This window comes from Sebastes umbrosus, chromosome 24, assembly GCF_015220745.1.
Source record: "Sebastes umbrosus isolate fSebUmb1 chromosome 24, fSebUmb1.pri, whole genome shotgun sequence".
NCBI lineage: Eukaryota > Metazoa > Chordata > Actinopteri > Perciformes > Sebastidae > Sebastes > Sebastes umbrosus.
Genome location: NC_051292.1, coordinates 9078250 through 9091016, shown reverse-complemented (window position 1 = coordinate 9091016; position 12767 = coordinate 9078250).

The window sequence follows — 12767 nt, the reverse complement described above, 5'->3', positions numbered from 1 at the left end:
GACGAATAGACATAATTAAAAAGCCCATAAAGGCGAGAGCAGGGGCTTTTATTACAGTAATATGTGAAGGCCTCGGTTTAATGGGGTGTTTGTTCCCGTGTGCAGGGCTGACGGCTGCGCTAGTTTACTGCCGGAGCGATGCTGACCCCCCCTCCCATCTCCAACACACCAGAGGCTAATAAAAAGCCATACCTAACGATGCGCCAGCAGGAAGCATGACAGCGAAAAGCAGGCACACACTCACTCCCACAAGCCTCTCCCTAAAAACGAGTCATTAAGGATGTGGGGACGGGATTTTATTGTGAGGAGAAAGAGAACAGAGAACAAAGAGATAAGAACAAGAAATTATAGGCCATTAGGTGCTGTCCAAATGTAGCGTGAGGAAGCGCAATTTTCTCAACACTCACTGGTGAACACATCTGACCATTTAAAGCTGCATTGATTGATCATTTAGCCACCTGGGGGCAGCAGTACAAGCTATAAAGACAACATGGACATATTGGTAGAAGGGGGACACCATCTCATCAGATGGCCCAGAAACCCTAGATACCCCTTCTGCTTATAGACCTTTTTACAGCTGACGTCATGACTCGTCCTATGTTGTTGGGTGCCAGAATCGATATGGAACAAAATATCGACGGTGCAACTGTGGGGGCCCAGAAGCTGAAGCCAAAAATCGCATTCCTACACCATGTCCACACTGAATCCGTTATATGCACTTCTGTTACGTCATGTAAACAAACCATGTAGGCTATGGAGATGAGTAACATTTTAAGATATCCAACTGAAATGCTCAGGGCCGGCTTAAGGCATAGGCCATATAGGCGGTCGCCTAGGGCACCACCGTCTGGGGGGCGTTTGGTCACCCTCTAAAAAAATGCCAGTGGGCGCCTTTCCTTTTTTTCTGCATTGAGGTAACACATGACCAAATAAAGAAAGAAAGAAAGAAAGACATACACTTTTCACCCCTGTAACTCTCATTCTCACACTTTTTCACCTGTGTGACCGCACTTATTTGTTAATAAAAGTGTAAATTGTAGTGAAACTGACTGAACACTTTTAAGCCAACAATATCAGAGACAAACTGTTCATTTATATTATAATGAATACAGTTCAAAAATATAAATTTTTGTCTTAAAACAGCAGGGGGGCCCTCCAAATCCGAATTTCGCCTAGGGCACCAAAAGGGCTAGAGCTGGCCCTGGAAATGCTCGCCGAAACTATGAATATAAAACAAGTCTACTGCCATGTCAGCGGCTCTATGTGGCTGTACTTATTGGCACAGCAGTGCTTTGAGCTAAATGGTAACATCAGAATGCTAACATGTTCATAATGCAACATATCCTCATACACAGTGGCGTAAATATCGGGGGGCCCAGAAGCTGTGAGGGGCCCAAAACTCACCTTCCTACACCGTATCCACACTGAATCCGTTATATGCACCTCTCCCAGGTCATGTAAACAAACCACGTAGGCTACCTATCAGCTGTGCGCTCGAGATCAGACTGGAGACGTAACCACTATTCTTCCTACGTTTTTCGATCTCCCTCCAGCCAGCTGCCACCTTGTAGTGAAACGAGAAGGTATCGTATAGATAACTCCTCAACTTGACCGATCAGCCGCTCCTGGTTCAGTGAGGTGATTTCAAGGCAAGCTACAGAAATAAATAGAAACAGTTGTGCGTCAAGTGAAGCTCAAAATGGCATGTCGCGTTGCGTCGCTCACGGACAACGTGTGGTAAATGTAGCACGTCTACGATGTTTCATTTCGGAGCTGCTTTTCTCCATCTCATCCTGATGCCAGCTGCTCAGACAAGTTTTTTCTTTTTTAACATACAAAGCTTGCCTGCAGCTTTAAGAGGAATCAACAGAGTGTAAAAGGTGATAATGTCTTGTTATGGCCGCAGAGAATCATCATCATCATCATCATCATCATCATCATACCGGGTGATGATGGTCGCCCGCCCACAGATGTCTAACGGTTATGGCGGCATGGACCCAAGCTGACAAGCAAAATGGCAGAGTCCTGAATCAGCCATTTTACCCCGACAGGATGTGTGACCCCGAGGGCACACACACACACACACACACACACACACACACACACACGCGCCATCAAAAGTAATGGTGTGTGTCCAGTGGCATGGCAGGGAGAGTCCTCTCATGTCTGGCAGCCATAACGATATTATTGCTGTAGATGGAGCGTGCTGGGGAATATTGTTCCACACCATTGGTATGCTGCAGTCGTCCGCTGGTATCGCACACCGGCGGTGATGACAGGAGTCGGTATTAACGCCAGACTTGTTGGGTTGATGATTTTGACAAGGAGCCACAACATGTGGAGTCCTCCTCGAGACAAGAACAGTGCCTTTTTTCAACAGGAGAGGGGATTTATGTGTTGCTTTTTCTCAACAAAGACAGACGCAGGTGACCATTATCAAAGAGACGGCGCCGTGTTATTATTCAAACTATCATTTATCTGACTTAACTCATTCTTTGAATTCAAATAAATATCAAAGGCTGTTTAATTCAAGCCACGAGTGCTCATTGTGTGTCATTATACGCCTCTGATACAGATTGCAGTATTACATCTGTGCACGTGCACGCAACCGTGCACGCGACCTCTGTCCAGGCCCCATAATTAACCCTCTTAATTAAGAGAGAAAAAAAGTTGCTAACGAAGGAAATGGATTTAATTAGCTTGGTCTTAGCCCGGGTACATGCGCATGCCGTAAAAAACACACACACACACTCTCGCGCGCACACACAAAACAATTAAGCCTCTTTTATCCTGGCTAATGGCTTCAGTGACTCAGAGCCTTTCTCATTAAGACTATCAATAATATGCTGATTACATGCATCCACCCGCTCTCCTTTATCGGGGCACAAAGGGACGAGAGTATGTCCCCGAGGTTTCAGGGGTGGGGCGGTCTGTCTGCCGCGACTTTATCTGCTAAAATAGACGTCTGGATTGTTTGGCTGGATAAGCTGAAAGAGGCTATAGGCCTTTATTTGCTGCAGTTTATCTTATCAAGGAGGGCACGTGTGTCTTTCACAGGGAGGAAAATGCCTATGAAGTCGTACTGCTGAGGGCTTTATGGGGGCGAGATAATAGACTGTAGGGCTGTCTCTTGTTCAGCCTATACGCTGAGGTGTGTGATTTAGACACAGAGAGATAGACAGGCGTCTGTCACACCGGCAGGAAGACAATAGGTCTGTGCTTTGACCTTCAGTCTCTTCCTGTTGTAACAGACACTGGGGTCCCTCCCAGAGGACGAGAGAGGAAAGCGGGTGCTTGACCTGTAGTGCCACACCTTCACCCCCCCACCCCCATCCTATACGTTGCATCCCTAAACATCCCTGATGGGGGCCGCCACGCTCCCTCTGATCTCCACTGTTTTCCACTTCATGCTATTGTGAGATTTGTTTTTCATACAAGTTCTAAAGGGTCTCATGCGGCCACCTATGGAGCTGACAGACAGGCTTTTGTTCGCTTCCCAGCCTCCGTTTTTTTTTAAATCATGAGTTTTACCGAATCACAACAGATTGTAGATAACTTTAAAGAAGCTGATGCATGCTGGGAATTGTTGTGTTACTCCGTGTGTCACCAATCTGCTATGTAGGAAAGGCTGGACAGCTATTTGATATTAATATTTACAAACCTTATTCAGTTATCAAGCTATGTAATGATTTGATTATTGTGTTACTAAATTCTGTTGTCTAAATTATTCAACAACTATTAAAAAATTGCTAATTTACATTAATTTTATTTGATTTAATGCATAACAAATGAACTCAAGTAAAGGCATTACTTAGATTTTTATTTGACTCAAGGTCCACTTACTTTTAAAGACAGTATGTGGACCTTGCGTTAATATTATTTTTACTTGTAGGCCTAATTTGAATTAGTTTACAAGTGATTATTGCATCTGCAATATTGGGACATCCATATTGGTAGAAAAAAACCTTATTAAAGGGACACTCCAGTGATTTAGTATTGCACTTCCATAACGTCGTGGGACTCACAAGAGACAGATTAAAAAAGGAATGGTCAAAATCTGTGCAGCAAAGGCCGAGATATTCTAACTTTTAGCCCCTAGTTTGGATCCTTCTACTTCTCCTACATTTCCCATAATGCAATCAAAAGCATGAACATGAAAGTTAGGTGTTAGAAATAGTATTCTGACAAAACAATATTAATAAGTGAAGGTCAACTTGCTAGCTTTTTACAAACTTTTTCAAACTCCATCTGCTGATGAAGACATTGAGATGTAGTTGAGAGCTTAAACAACCAACAGCTTCCTTTAGTTAGATCTTCTCTGTCTGATACATACCAGTGTACCAACCTCCGGGTCTGAAAAGTGAAGCCAGTGCGGAAGTGTTTTTACAAACTGAGTGAACTTTATGTGTAAAATTGGTGGAGGTCCCTTTTAATATTGTGATACTGTTTTAAGCCATATGGTCCAGCCCTTTGTGTATAATAAACTTTGTAAAGTACTAAACAGGGGGTGGGTAGCCTATTTGTAAATTACATGTTGCTAAATAATAGAATGAACTCCTTTGGTGTGGGGCTAATGAATTAGAAAGTAATCCTTTGATTTGTTTCAATAAGCAGGGTTATAGACTTCGTGTATACAGTATAGCCTAGAATATGATTCATAAAAACTCGATGTTCTACCTCTGGACGACCTTTCAGAGCTAAAGATTGTAAAACAGAAAGAGCTCAGGAAGGATTAATTCACTGAAACCTTTTCTTAAAGTTGCAGTTCCCTTTTCCCCATGTTATGTTCTTCCAAAAGTGCATTCCTCTGACCGTATGTAGATGTGCCACACGAGCCAAACGCAACAGCTCCCAAAAAATGAAAATAAAGTATTTCTTGGCGTTCCCGTAGCTCCCCATCAGCTGTGCCAACAGCACCGAGCAGATTCAGAACCTCTCCGGCCCGAACGCCCACCGTCTATACGGGATAAATAAATCACCATGCTGGGAAGCATCTGCACCAGGGAAGTTAACACGGATGTGACTTACTGCAGAACAGATGTCTTTTCTGACTGAAATAACACAAGATCCATCCCATAGTGAACCCAACACCTTCCTTTTAACCACCAGGAGGATAACCACAACAAAAGGCCCCCCCTTCCGTTTATTCTCGCTTTAGATGTAGGGTTTTTTCGGTACACAATGGATGAAAATATGGCCTTCGTGTTTGATGTGGAATTTTTTTTTTTTCCCTTCATGTGCTTTAATGGGAATGTGCTGAACGACGTTTGATCCCGGGCTCTCAGGTGCACCAAAGAGGAACAAGGCCACAGACAAAGAAAAATGAAGACACCTCTCATTTACGGGTTCTAATATACACATATTTGTCCTATAGACCACGACCTTTAATCCTGATTGGCACGCTGAAAGGGGATGAACACACGGCACACAAACACACTCCTTTATCATTCAAAGTGCGCCAGAGCTATCAACCTGAATAAATAAATCCCCCTCTTATCTCCCAACGCAAAAAAATGGATAAGCGCTCCCACCGGGTCTAGATGGAGGAAGCTGTCAGCACCTCTATTTTGGTTCGCTTCATACAGAGACAGAATCCTGTTTTGCTCTCCAATCCGTCCTCCTGGTTTTCAATCCCCGGAGAGTCGTTTTCCCCTCCATGTGCGTGAGACGTATGCGTCCCCGCCACACCGTCCATACATGATCCCTCTTTCCTGCTTATCTTCGAGCGACGGGGCTATAACTTTCAGCAGGCGATAAATCCGCAGAAATTTCCAGGTTAGGAGGAAAGAAAACAGGATTTTCCAACTTGTCAGCCTTTAAACCTGTTTGCGAGACATATTTGCCATAACTTCCTATATCATGTGTCTGTTTTGACACCTGTAGCTGCTGTGGACAGAGGACCGGAGTTTAATTTGTGGCCCATTTTCAAGAACCTTGGATTTAGTTAGTTACATATACTGTGATTCATGACTTTGATAATGCAAAATGAGGAATTTATACAGTCCATCATACCAAAATGTGCTACATCTCTGTTGGATAATGACTGCTATTCCACCGACATGATTTCTAGTCTACACAGGGCAAGACCAATTTGTCAGGAATAATCACTGTTAGCCTTTGATGGCATTGGCGCCTCAGAAAAACTCTGTATTCTACAGGTTTTTCCATTCATCAAAAAGAACAAAAGAAAAAGCTCACAAAAGGGAGGCAGTGCGATGCGCTTCTCGCAGAGCAACATTGCCACCTGCAGCCAATAGAAGTCAATAATAGGACATTCACATGGCTCATCAGGCATGCTCAATCAAACACAGGTAAACTCTTTTGGAGGATATGAGATTTTTTTTTGCTCAGAGAGGTACAGTACATCTCAATACACACACATTTGGGAGATCAAATGGAGATTCATGCCTGCTAAATAGTAGATGTAAACAGAATCAATATGCTTTAAAGGTCTTATTGATAACATTTTTATATATCATAATTTATTATATCTTCAACTGTGCAATACTGACTTAACAGTGCAATTAACACTGGCATTAACACTGCATGTATTTATCCAGAACATTTAAACTAATATTCTTATTTTATACTATTCTTGCATTTTTATAAATGCATGCATTTATATTATTTGCATATATCTTATTTTTCAGCAGTATTATTTGCACTGTCGTTAAATATATTTCTTATTTATATTTTCTTATGATTTCTCTATTTTTATATATTCATATTTATATTCTATAACGGGAGTATAATATTTATTTCCTTGCCGGAGAGAGGGAAGTTCGTCCCAAAGTGGCCGCTGTATTGATACCCTCCACCTTAAAGAAGGGTGCTTCATTGAACTGTGAGTGTGACGAGTAACGGAGTGGGAGGGTGTAGGGGCCGGATTGGAACTGGGCCTTGACTGTGCAGAGGGATGGAAGTCATTCTCTTTGTTATGCTGCACTCCTGTGGCAGTCTATGATATGGCTGTAGTGTGAGGGTTAGGGAGGGCTCATGCTGTTTAATATTTGTGCTTTTGTTAGCTATATGCTTTTATGTGTTCCTTTTTATGGGCCCCAGAAAGCCAGGGGGTCCCTGAAATCCCAGGTTCATTAAAATAGTAGACAGAGGCTTAAAAGCTAAGGTCGAGATTAAAGGGACAGTCTCTTAAAGGGCCACTCCACCAATTTTACACATGAAATTTAGTTTACTTGTCATGAGAAGTACTACTCAGTCTGGTAAAACAGCTGTTTAATATCTTCTGTGGCTCTAGAGGGAGCTTTGAGAAAAAATGATAATAATAGCATCTGACTGATGACAGATTAGTTTCATCATAGGAAAAATATTGGATCCAGTGTTTTTGTATGAAGGACATAAGATATCAAAAATAAATAAATAATTAAAGAAATGACTCGATAAATAAATTAATATGCCATTAAATGTACCAAAAATAATATTTAAAAAATGTAGATTAGAATAATTGATTGATCATATGTGATCTAAATTGTTATTTCTGTTTTAATTTATTTAACTTTGTATTAATCCCCCAATGTATCTACTCTTCTATGTAATTTTCCAGTTTATTTATTCATTTTTATTAACTTTTAAATGTATTTATGTATTTTTTGCATTTATTTCAAATTTATTTTTTCATTATTAAATGTATTTATTTATGTATTTATTTATTTACCCCAAATTTATTTATTTATATATTCTTTTCTTTATACATGTTTTTATGCATTTCTGCAAATCAGGAGGCTGTCATTCAAATTGTGTCATGGTGTACATTTTTCGCCTATTGGTTGATCAACATCAGAGTGCATAAATCAACTATACATGCTAGATGTCTGCTTATAAACTCCCGTATTGATCCTTGGCTCCATACATCGGGTTGTCGGCATGCTGCTGCTCCCTATTTTTGATTTTGGCAAGTTCCGCCTTCCTTACTTTTGGAGTTTGACCCCTGCTAGAGACTAAAAGTCAGGATATCTCAGCCTCTGCTGCTTCAGTTGTGACCATTCTTTGTTTAATTGGTCTCTTGTGAGTTCCCCAACTTTATGGAAGTACAATGCAAAATCACTGGAGGACCCCTTTAATGCGCCCCTGACCATAAGGACTGCATGTGCATAATTTGTTGGACTGTAAAGATTATCATTTCTGAGATAAAATAGCTTGATGTAGATGAGGTTGTTGAAGTTAGTGACATTTACAGGTATGTTAATTTGTTTCTGTACCAGATATGACCACTAGATGGAGCAAACTATCTATTATTGGAGTTCAAGAACTCTAATGGATGACAGCTTTTGTACTACTGATATAGAACATTTAACACAATAATATCTTCCTAAATAGTATTTGTCTATATCTGAATCGATAAAAAGAAACAACTTAACCTTTACTCCCCAATAAAACATCTGGAAATAGCAACAATAATATTATTTTACAGCATATTGTATATTCTGAATAGACCATAGGTGATTGTACATTTACTAACTTATCTGGATTACAGTCAGAGCTGTGCCTATAGCTCAGAGGTCAAGGCATGTGTGTGTGTGTGTGTGTGTGTGTGTGTGTGTGTGTGTGTGTTCGATTGATCTAGCCCCTGGCACACTACTCGTGCACAAACACACTCCCACCAACACACACTCGCTGATCCTCCGCCCACTCTCCTCCACAAATACATTTCCACTGCAAACACACAGCAAATAAATCACCATGGTTACAAAATATAATAATTGCCGTCCTTGATGGAGGCTCTGACTGATGATGCTTGCGAGGGCCACTTAGAAATCGATAATTACAGAGAAAACATGGCGATTCATTTAGCGGCAGAATGAATGTTTGATCCACTGAGCAGGATAGAGGGTGGAAAACAGAGCGAGAGGATGTGAATGTCAGGAAATAAGAGTGTGTCTCTTGCTCTTCTGAGCTCACATAATCACTGGATTGTTATTTGAGAGGGGTCCGTGTCACTGTGTATCTGCATAGTGTTATCATTGGCATAATTTAAGGTCACTACTCAGTTTGAAAATCTTTACTTCATGATGTTGTTTCAGTGTGCGGATCCTGTTTTCTGATCCTTGTGTTAATTCAGCACCTGTAAAAACCTTTCGGATGTGCGTACCCCACAGCTTTTTTTGATTATGGTATGGACGGTAGTCCTAGTAAGATAAGACTAATGACCCTATCTGTTCAACTGAAATGATAGGAACCGTATGATATGCAACACCTGCACGCATCTTGAAGCCCCATCCTGCAAAAGGGCCTGAGTTAAAATCTTTTTTTTTGGGGCTCTTTATTATTTCAGTATAGAATGTGATTACATGGTGCATGTAACACAATTAATTTGTGATTAATCAAGTTAACAAAAACGATTATATACACAGTCCATTAATTCAGCCCTGATTTCAGTAAAACTTTCTGTGAAAACTTCCAACTTCATTAATCAAAATTTGCAAATTAAAATAATGTGAAAAGGGAACGTAAAAGATAACTTAAACAGATACACAACAGTGGTACAAATATATTAAAGGTGCTATTGATAACATTGATAACATTCAGCCACTACGCATTCTCCGTCCCCATTTCATTGCATTCACTTCACAACAAGTGGTTGTTTTTTTTCCCACACTAACTGGCAGCTTGATCACTGGCGACTCAGAGATACCACATGATACCAACGTCGTTTTACTATTGGCTCACGAGCCTTGTTAGAAGTGGGAACCAGACATCAGATATCTTCCACAGAGATAAACAAAACATTAATTTTGGTCCTCAAATATTTTTTAAATGACTGATTCACAATCTTTTTTTTTTTTTTAGGAAAAGCCATACTTGTATTCACCACCTTTCTAAAAGCTCTGTGGATGTATTATTCTATTTTATTTTTTAATATTTTGATACATTTAAATGTTACCAATATGACCTTTAAAGGGAGCAAATAGAGATCATTATTGTCACACTGATTGGGGAATTGTTGTGTATGTTAAGGCAGGTTTGTGTGCATGTGTTATGTGCTATCAGTATGAGATTTGAAAGCTTAGCCCACCACCATCACTCATACCAACTTTCCAATTTGTTGCAGACCATCTGAATGCACCGTTATCCCCAAAAGAAATTTAAAAATGCATTTTCCAATTTAGTCACATTCCAACATGTATATTCATGACATTTTTTTCAAGTAAACGGAGAAGTGGAAAATTCCTATTACAGAGCCAGACAGACAGACAAATCCAGGGTCAGACGTACAGACAGAGGCGTCGGGACGTCCACGGTTTGTTCCACGTCTAGGAGGTCAGCATGTCTTTGCTAATGGAGGGGGATGCCTGCTCGTCTATGAGGCATTGGAAGTGTCCTTGTAACCTGCTGCGGCAGTCAGCAGCCTTGCAGCAGAAGCATCAATATTTCAAGCTGATGGGTCGCCTTGAGATGGGCTATTATTGTCTCTTACACCGAGGGAAACACATACACACCACCGCATTTACACCAACATGTTTTCTCACTGTTACATCCAGCGTCTGATAATAACACGTCATCACGGGCAAAATCCAAACAGTCATTTCTCATTCACAAAAATCCCAACATCATTACAGCTTGTCAGAGTGCAAAATACTTAATTACTACCTCCAACTTCCCTCTGTGTTTATGAGTGTCTGTGTATGTGTGTGTGTGTGTGTGAACGTAATTAGCTGACTTCTCTCTGATCCTTAATGCATTATTGAATATTTCAAAGGAGTCTCAATCCTCTGGGCTAAGTGACTGCCAAGCCTGGATCACAAGGCGGGTTCGGCCGTGATGAAGGGCGGTTCAGCCATTAAGGAGTCTGGGCCGAGCTGCTGGCCTTGTGTGAACCTGCAGCTCATGAATAATATAAATACCTCTACTGTATTTGGAGGCACTCTGTACTGTGGAGGGACGCGGGGAGCTGATGGCATTGATTTTTTGGTCGTGCAATTTCAGGGAACAATTCAATTTTAGTGGCGAATGATGGGTTGTAGAAAACAGACGATTTATTGCAATCGTTCCTGATGGAGAACAACAGTCTCGTTGCAGCTGAACTCCACGCACTGCAACCTTGACAAGACAATAGCTGAGTTGTCATGGTAATATGCAATTTCTCCTGACATTTCCGAGATTTTCATCTCTCACAATTACGGCCCCGTCTGTTTTCTTTTCCGAAATGCCACCATTCATTATTGGGTTTACTCTGCTGTGGGACGAGATCTTGAAATTATGAAATACTTAAAGGCAGTTGTCGTAAAAAAAAAAAGAAATAAGGCAAATCCTTATTCTGTTGGTCTGAATAACAATTAAGTAATTTAATATTAATAAATTTCTCTCATTAGTCCTGTGAGTTTAGGTATTTATTTGAAAAAGCAGTTCTCCAAAAGGATTAATAGTACACTATTATACGTAGACACTTTTAATGGGTCCTTGGCTAACAAAAGTCTGCTTTCACAGACTGGAACACATATTTATGAGACATTGACTAATGTATGTTTTCCCCAAAATCTACTTTTGGTAATGAGCTCACGCTAATGGAGCATCTATCATCGGTATATTCTATGGATCTACGTGCCAGGTTTGAAGTTTTAAATATGAGCCACTGTTTGTTCAATCAATTCAGGAAACCAGTGGTGGGAAGGAACCAAGTAGGCTATTTTCACTACACTAAAAGCTGCACGAATCAATATCTCTATATTGACAATGGATCACATTACTATGTGTAATGTGAAGTGGTGAGTTAAACGCTAATTCTTTGTCTTGCCCTCACTGTGAGGTTGCCAGGCAACCAGCAGAGACCAAGAATAGTCCAATACATAACCCCCAATAAAACTACGATTTGTAGGTTTTACACTTTTTGTATGGATTAAACAAAGAACGTGTTAACCAGTGAGCCAGCCGGGCTAGCTGTTTCCCCCTGTTTACACTCTTTATGCTAAGCTGAGCTAACAGGCCGTCATTGAACTATTCCTTTAACTCAAAGTTCACTTTCTAGCATTTTCAACTACTTTCAACCACATCTCACAAGCTCCTGTCTCTTTAATCAGCTCTGAGCTCTGATTGGTCAGCTGGCCCGCTCTTTTGTGATTGGTCAACCGAACCAAACTCTTCAGACTCTGCTCCAGCTCCGCTCTGACTAGCTTTGTTTGAGGGTGTGTCAAACTAGCCGCTATGTACACGGGTAAGGGTTTTTTATAACCCGCATCCACCTGACCCGTTATGAGAGCCAATCCGCACTATCCGAGCGGCAAAAATATGCGTTAATCAACCACTCGAACCCGACCCGACACCCAAATTGCCAACTTTATGCAATATACTGTAGTAGCATAATTATCAATTTGTCACCTGCCTGCCCGAATCCGCAACATTTTCTACTAAGCTCACCCAAACCTGCCTGAACCTGGGTCGACCTGTGCATCACTACTACGTAGGTGTTATCCAAATGTGTTACTTGGTGACATCACCATGTTACAGAAGAAAAGGCGGGAGTTTCAGGCAGTTCAGGAGCAGTTTTTCTCCCTTTGGCATGGACTTTGTAACTTTGCAGACCTTTTACTTGCACAAAAAATTATATAACACACTAAAGGGAAAAAGCACAATAGGTCCTCTTTAAACAATCGCAGTACAGTAAGTGAGTCAGATGTTTGCTTCTGAATTGACTCATATGATTCAGTGTGAAATCCACACTATCTTCCGATATGCTGACATGGATCCTGGAGGAGCGGATGACGCAATACGAACAAATGGCTGCGGCGGATGATTTATGGACGGCGATGCATAAC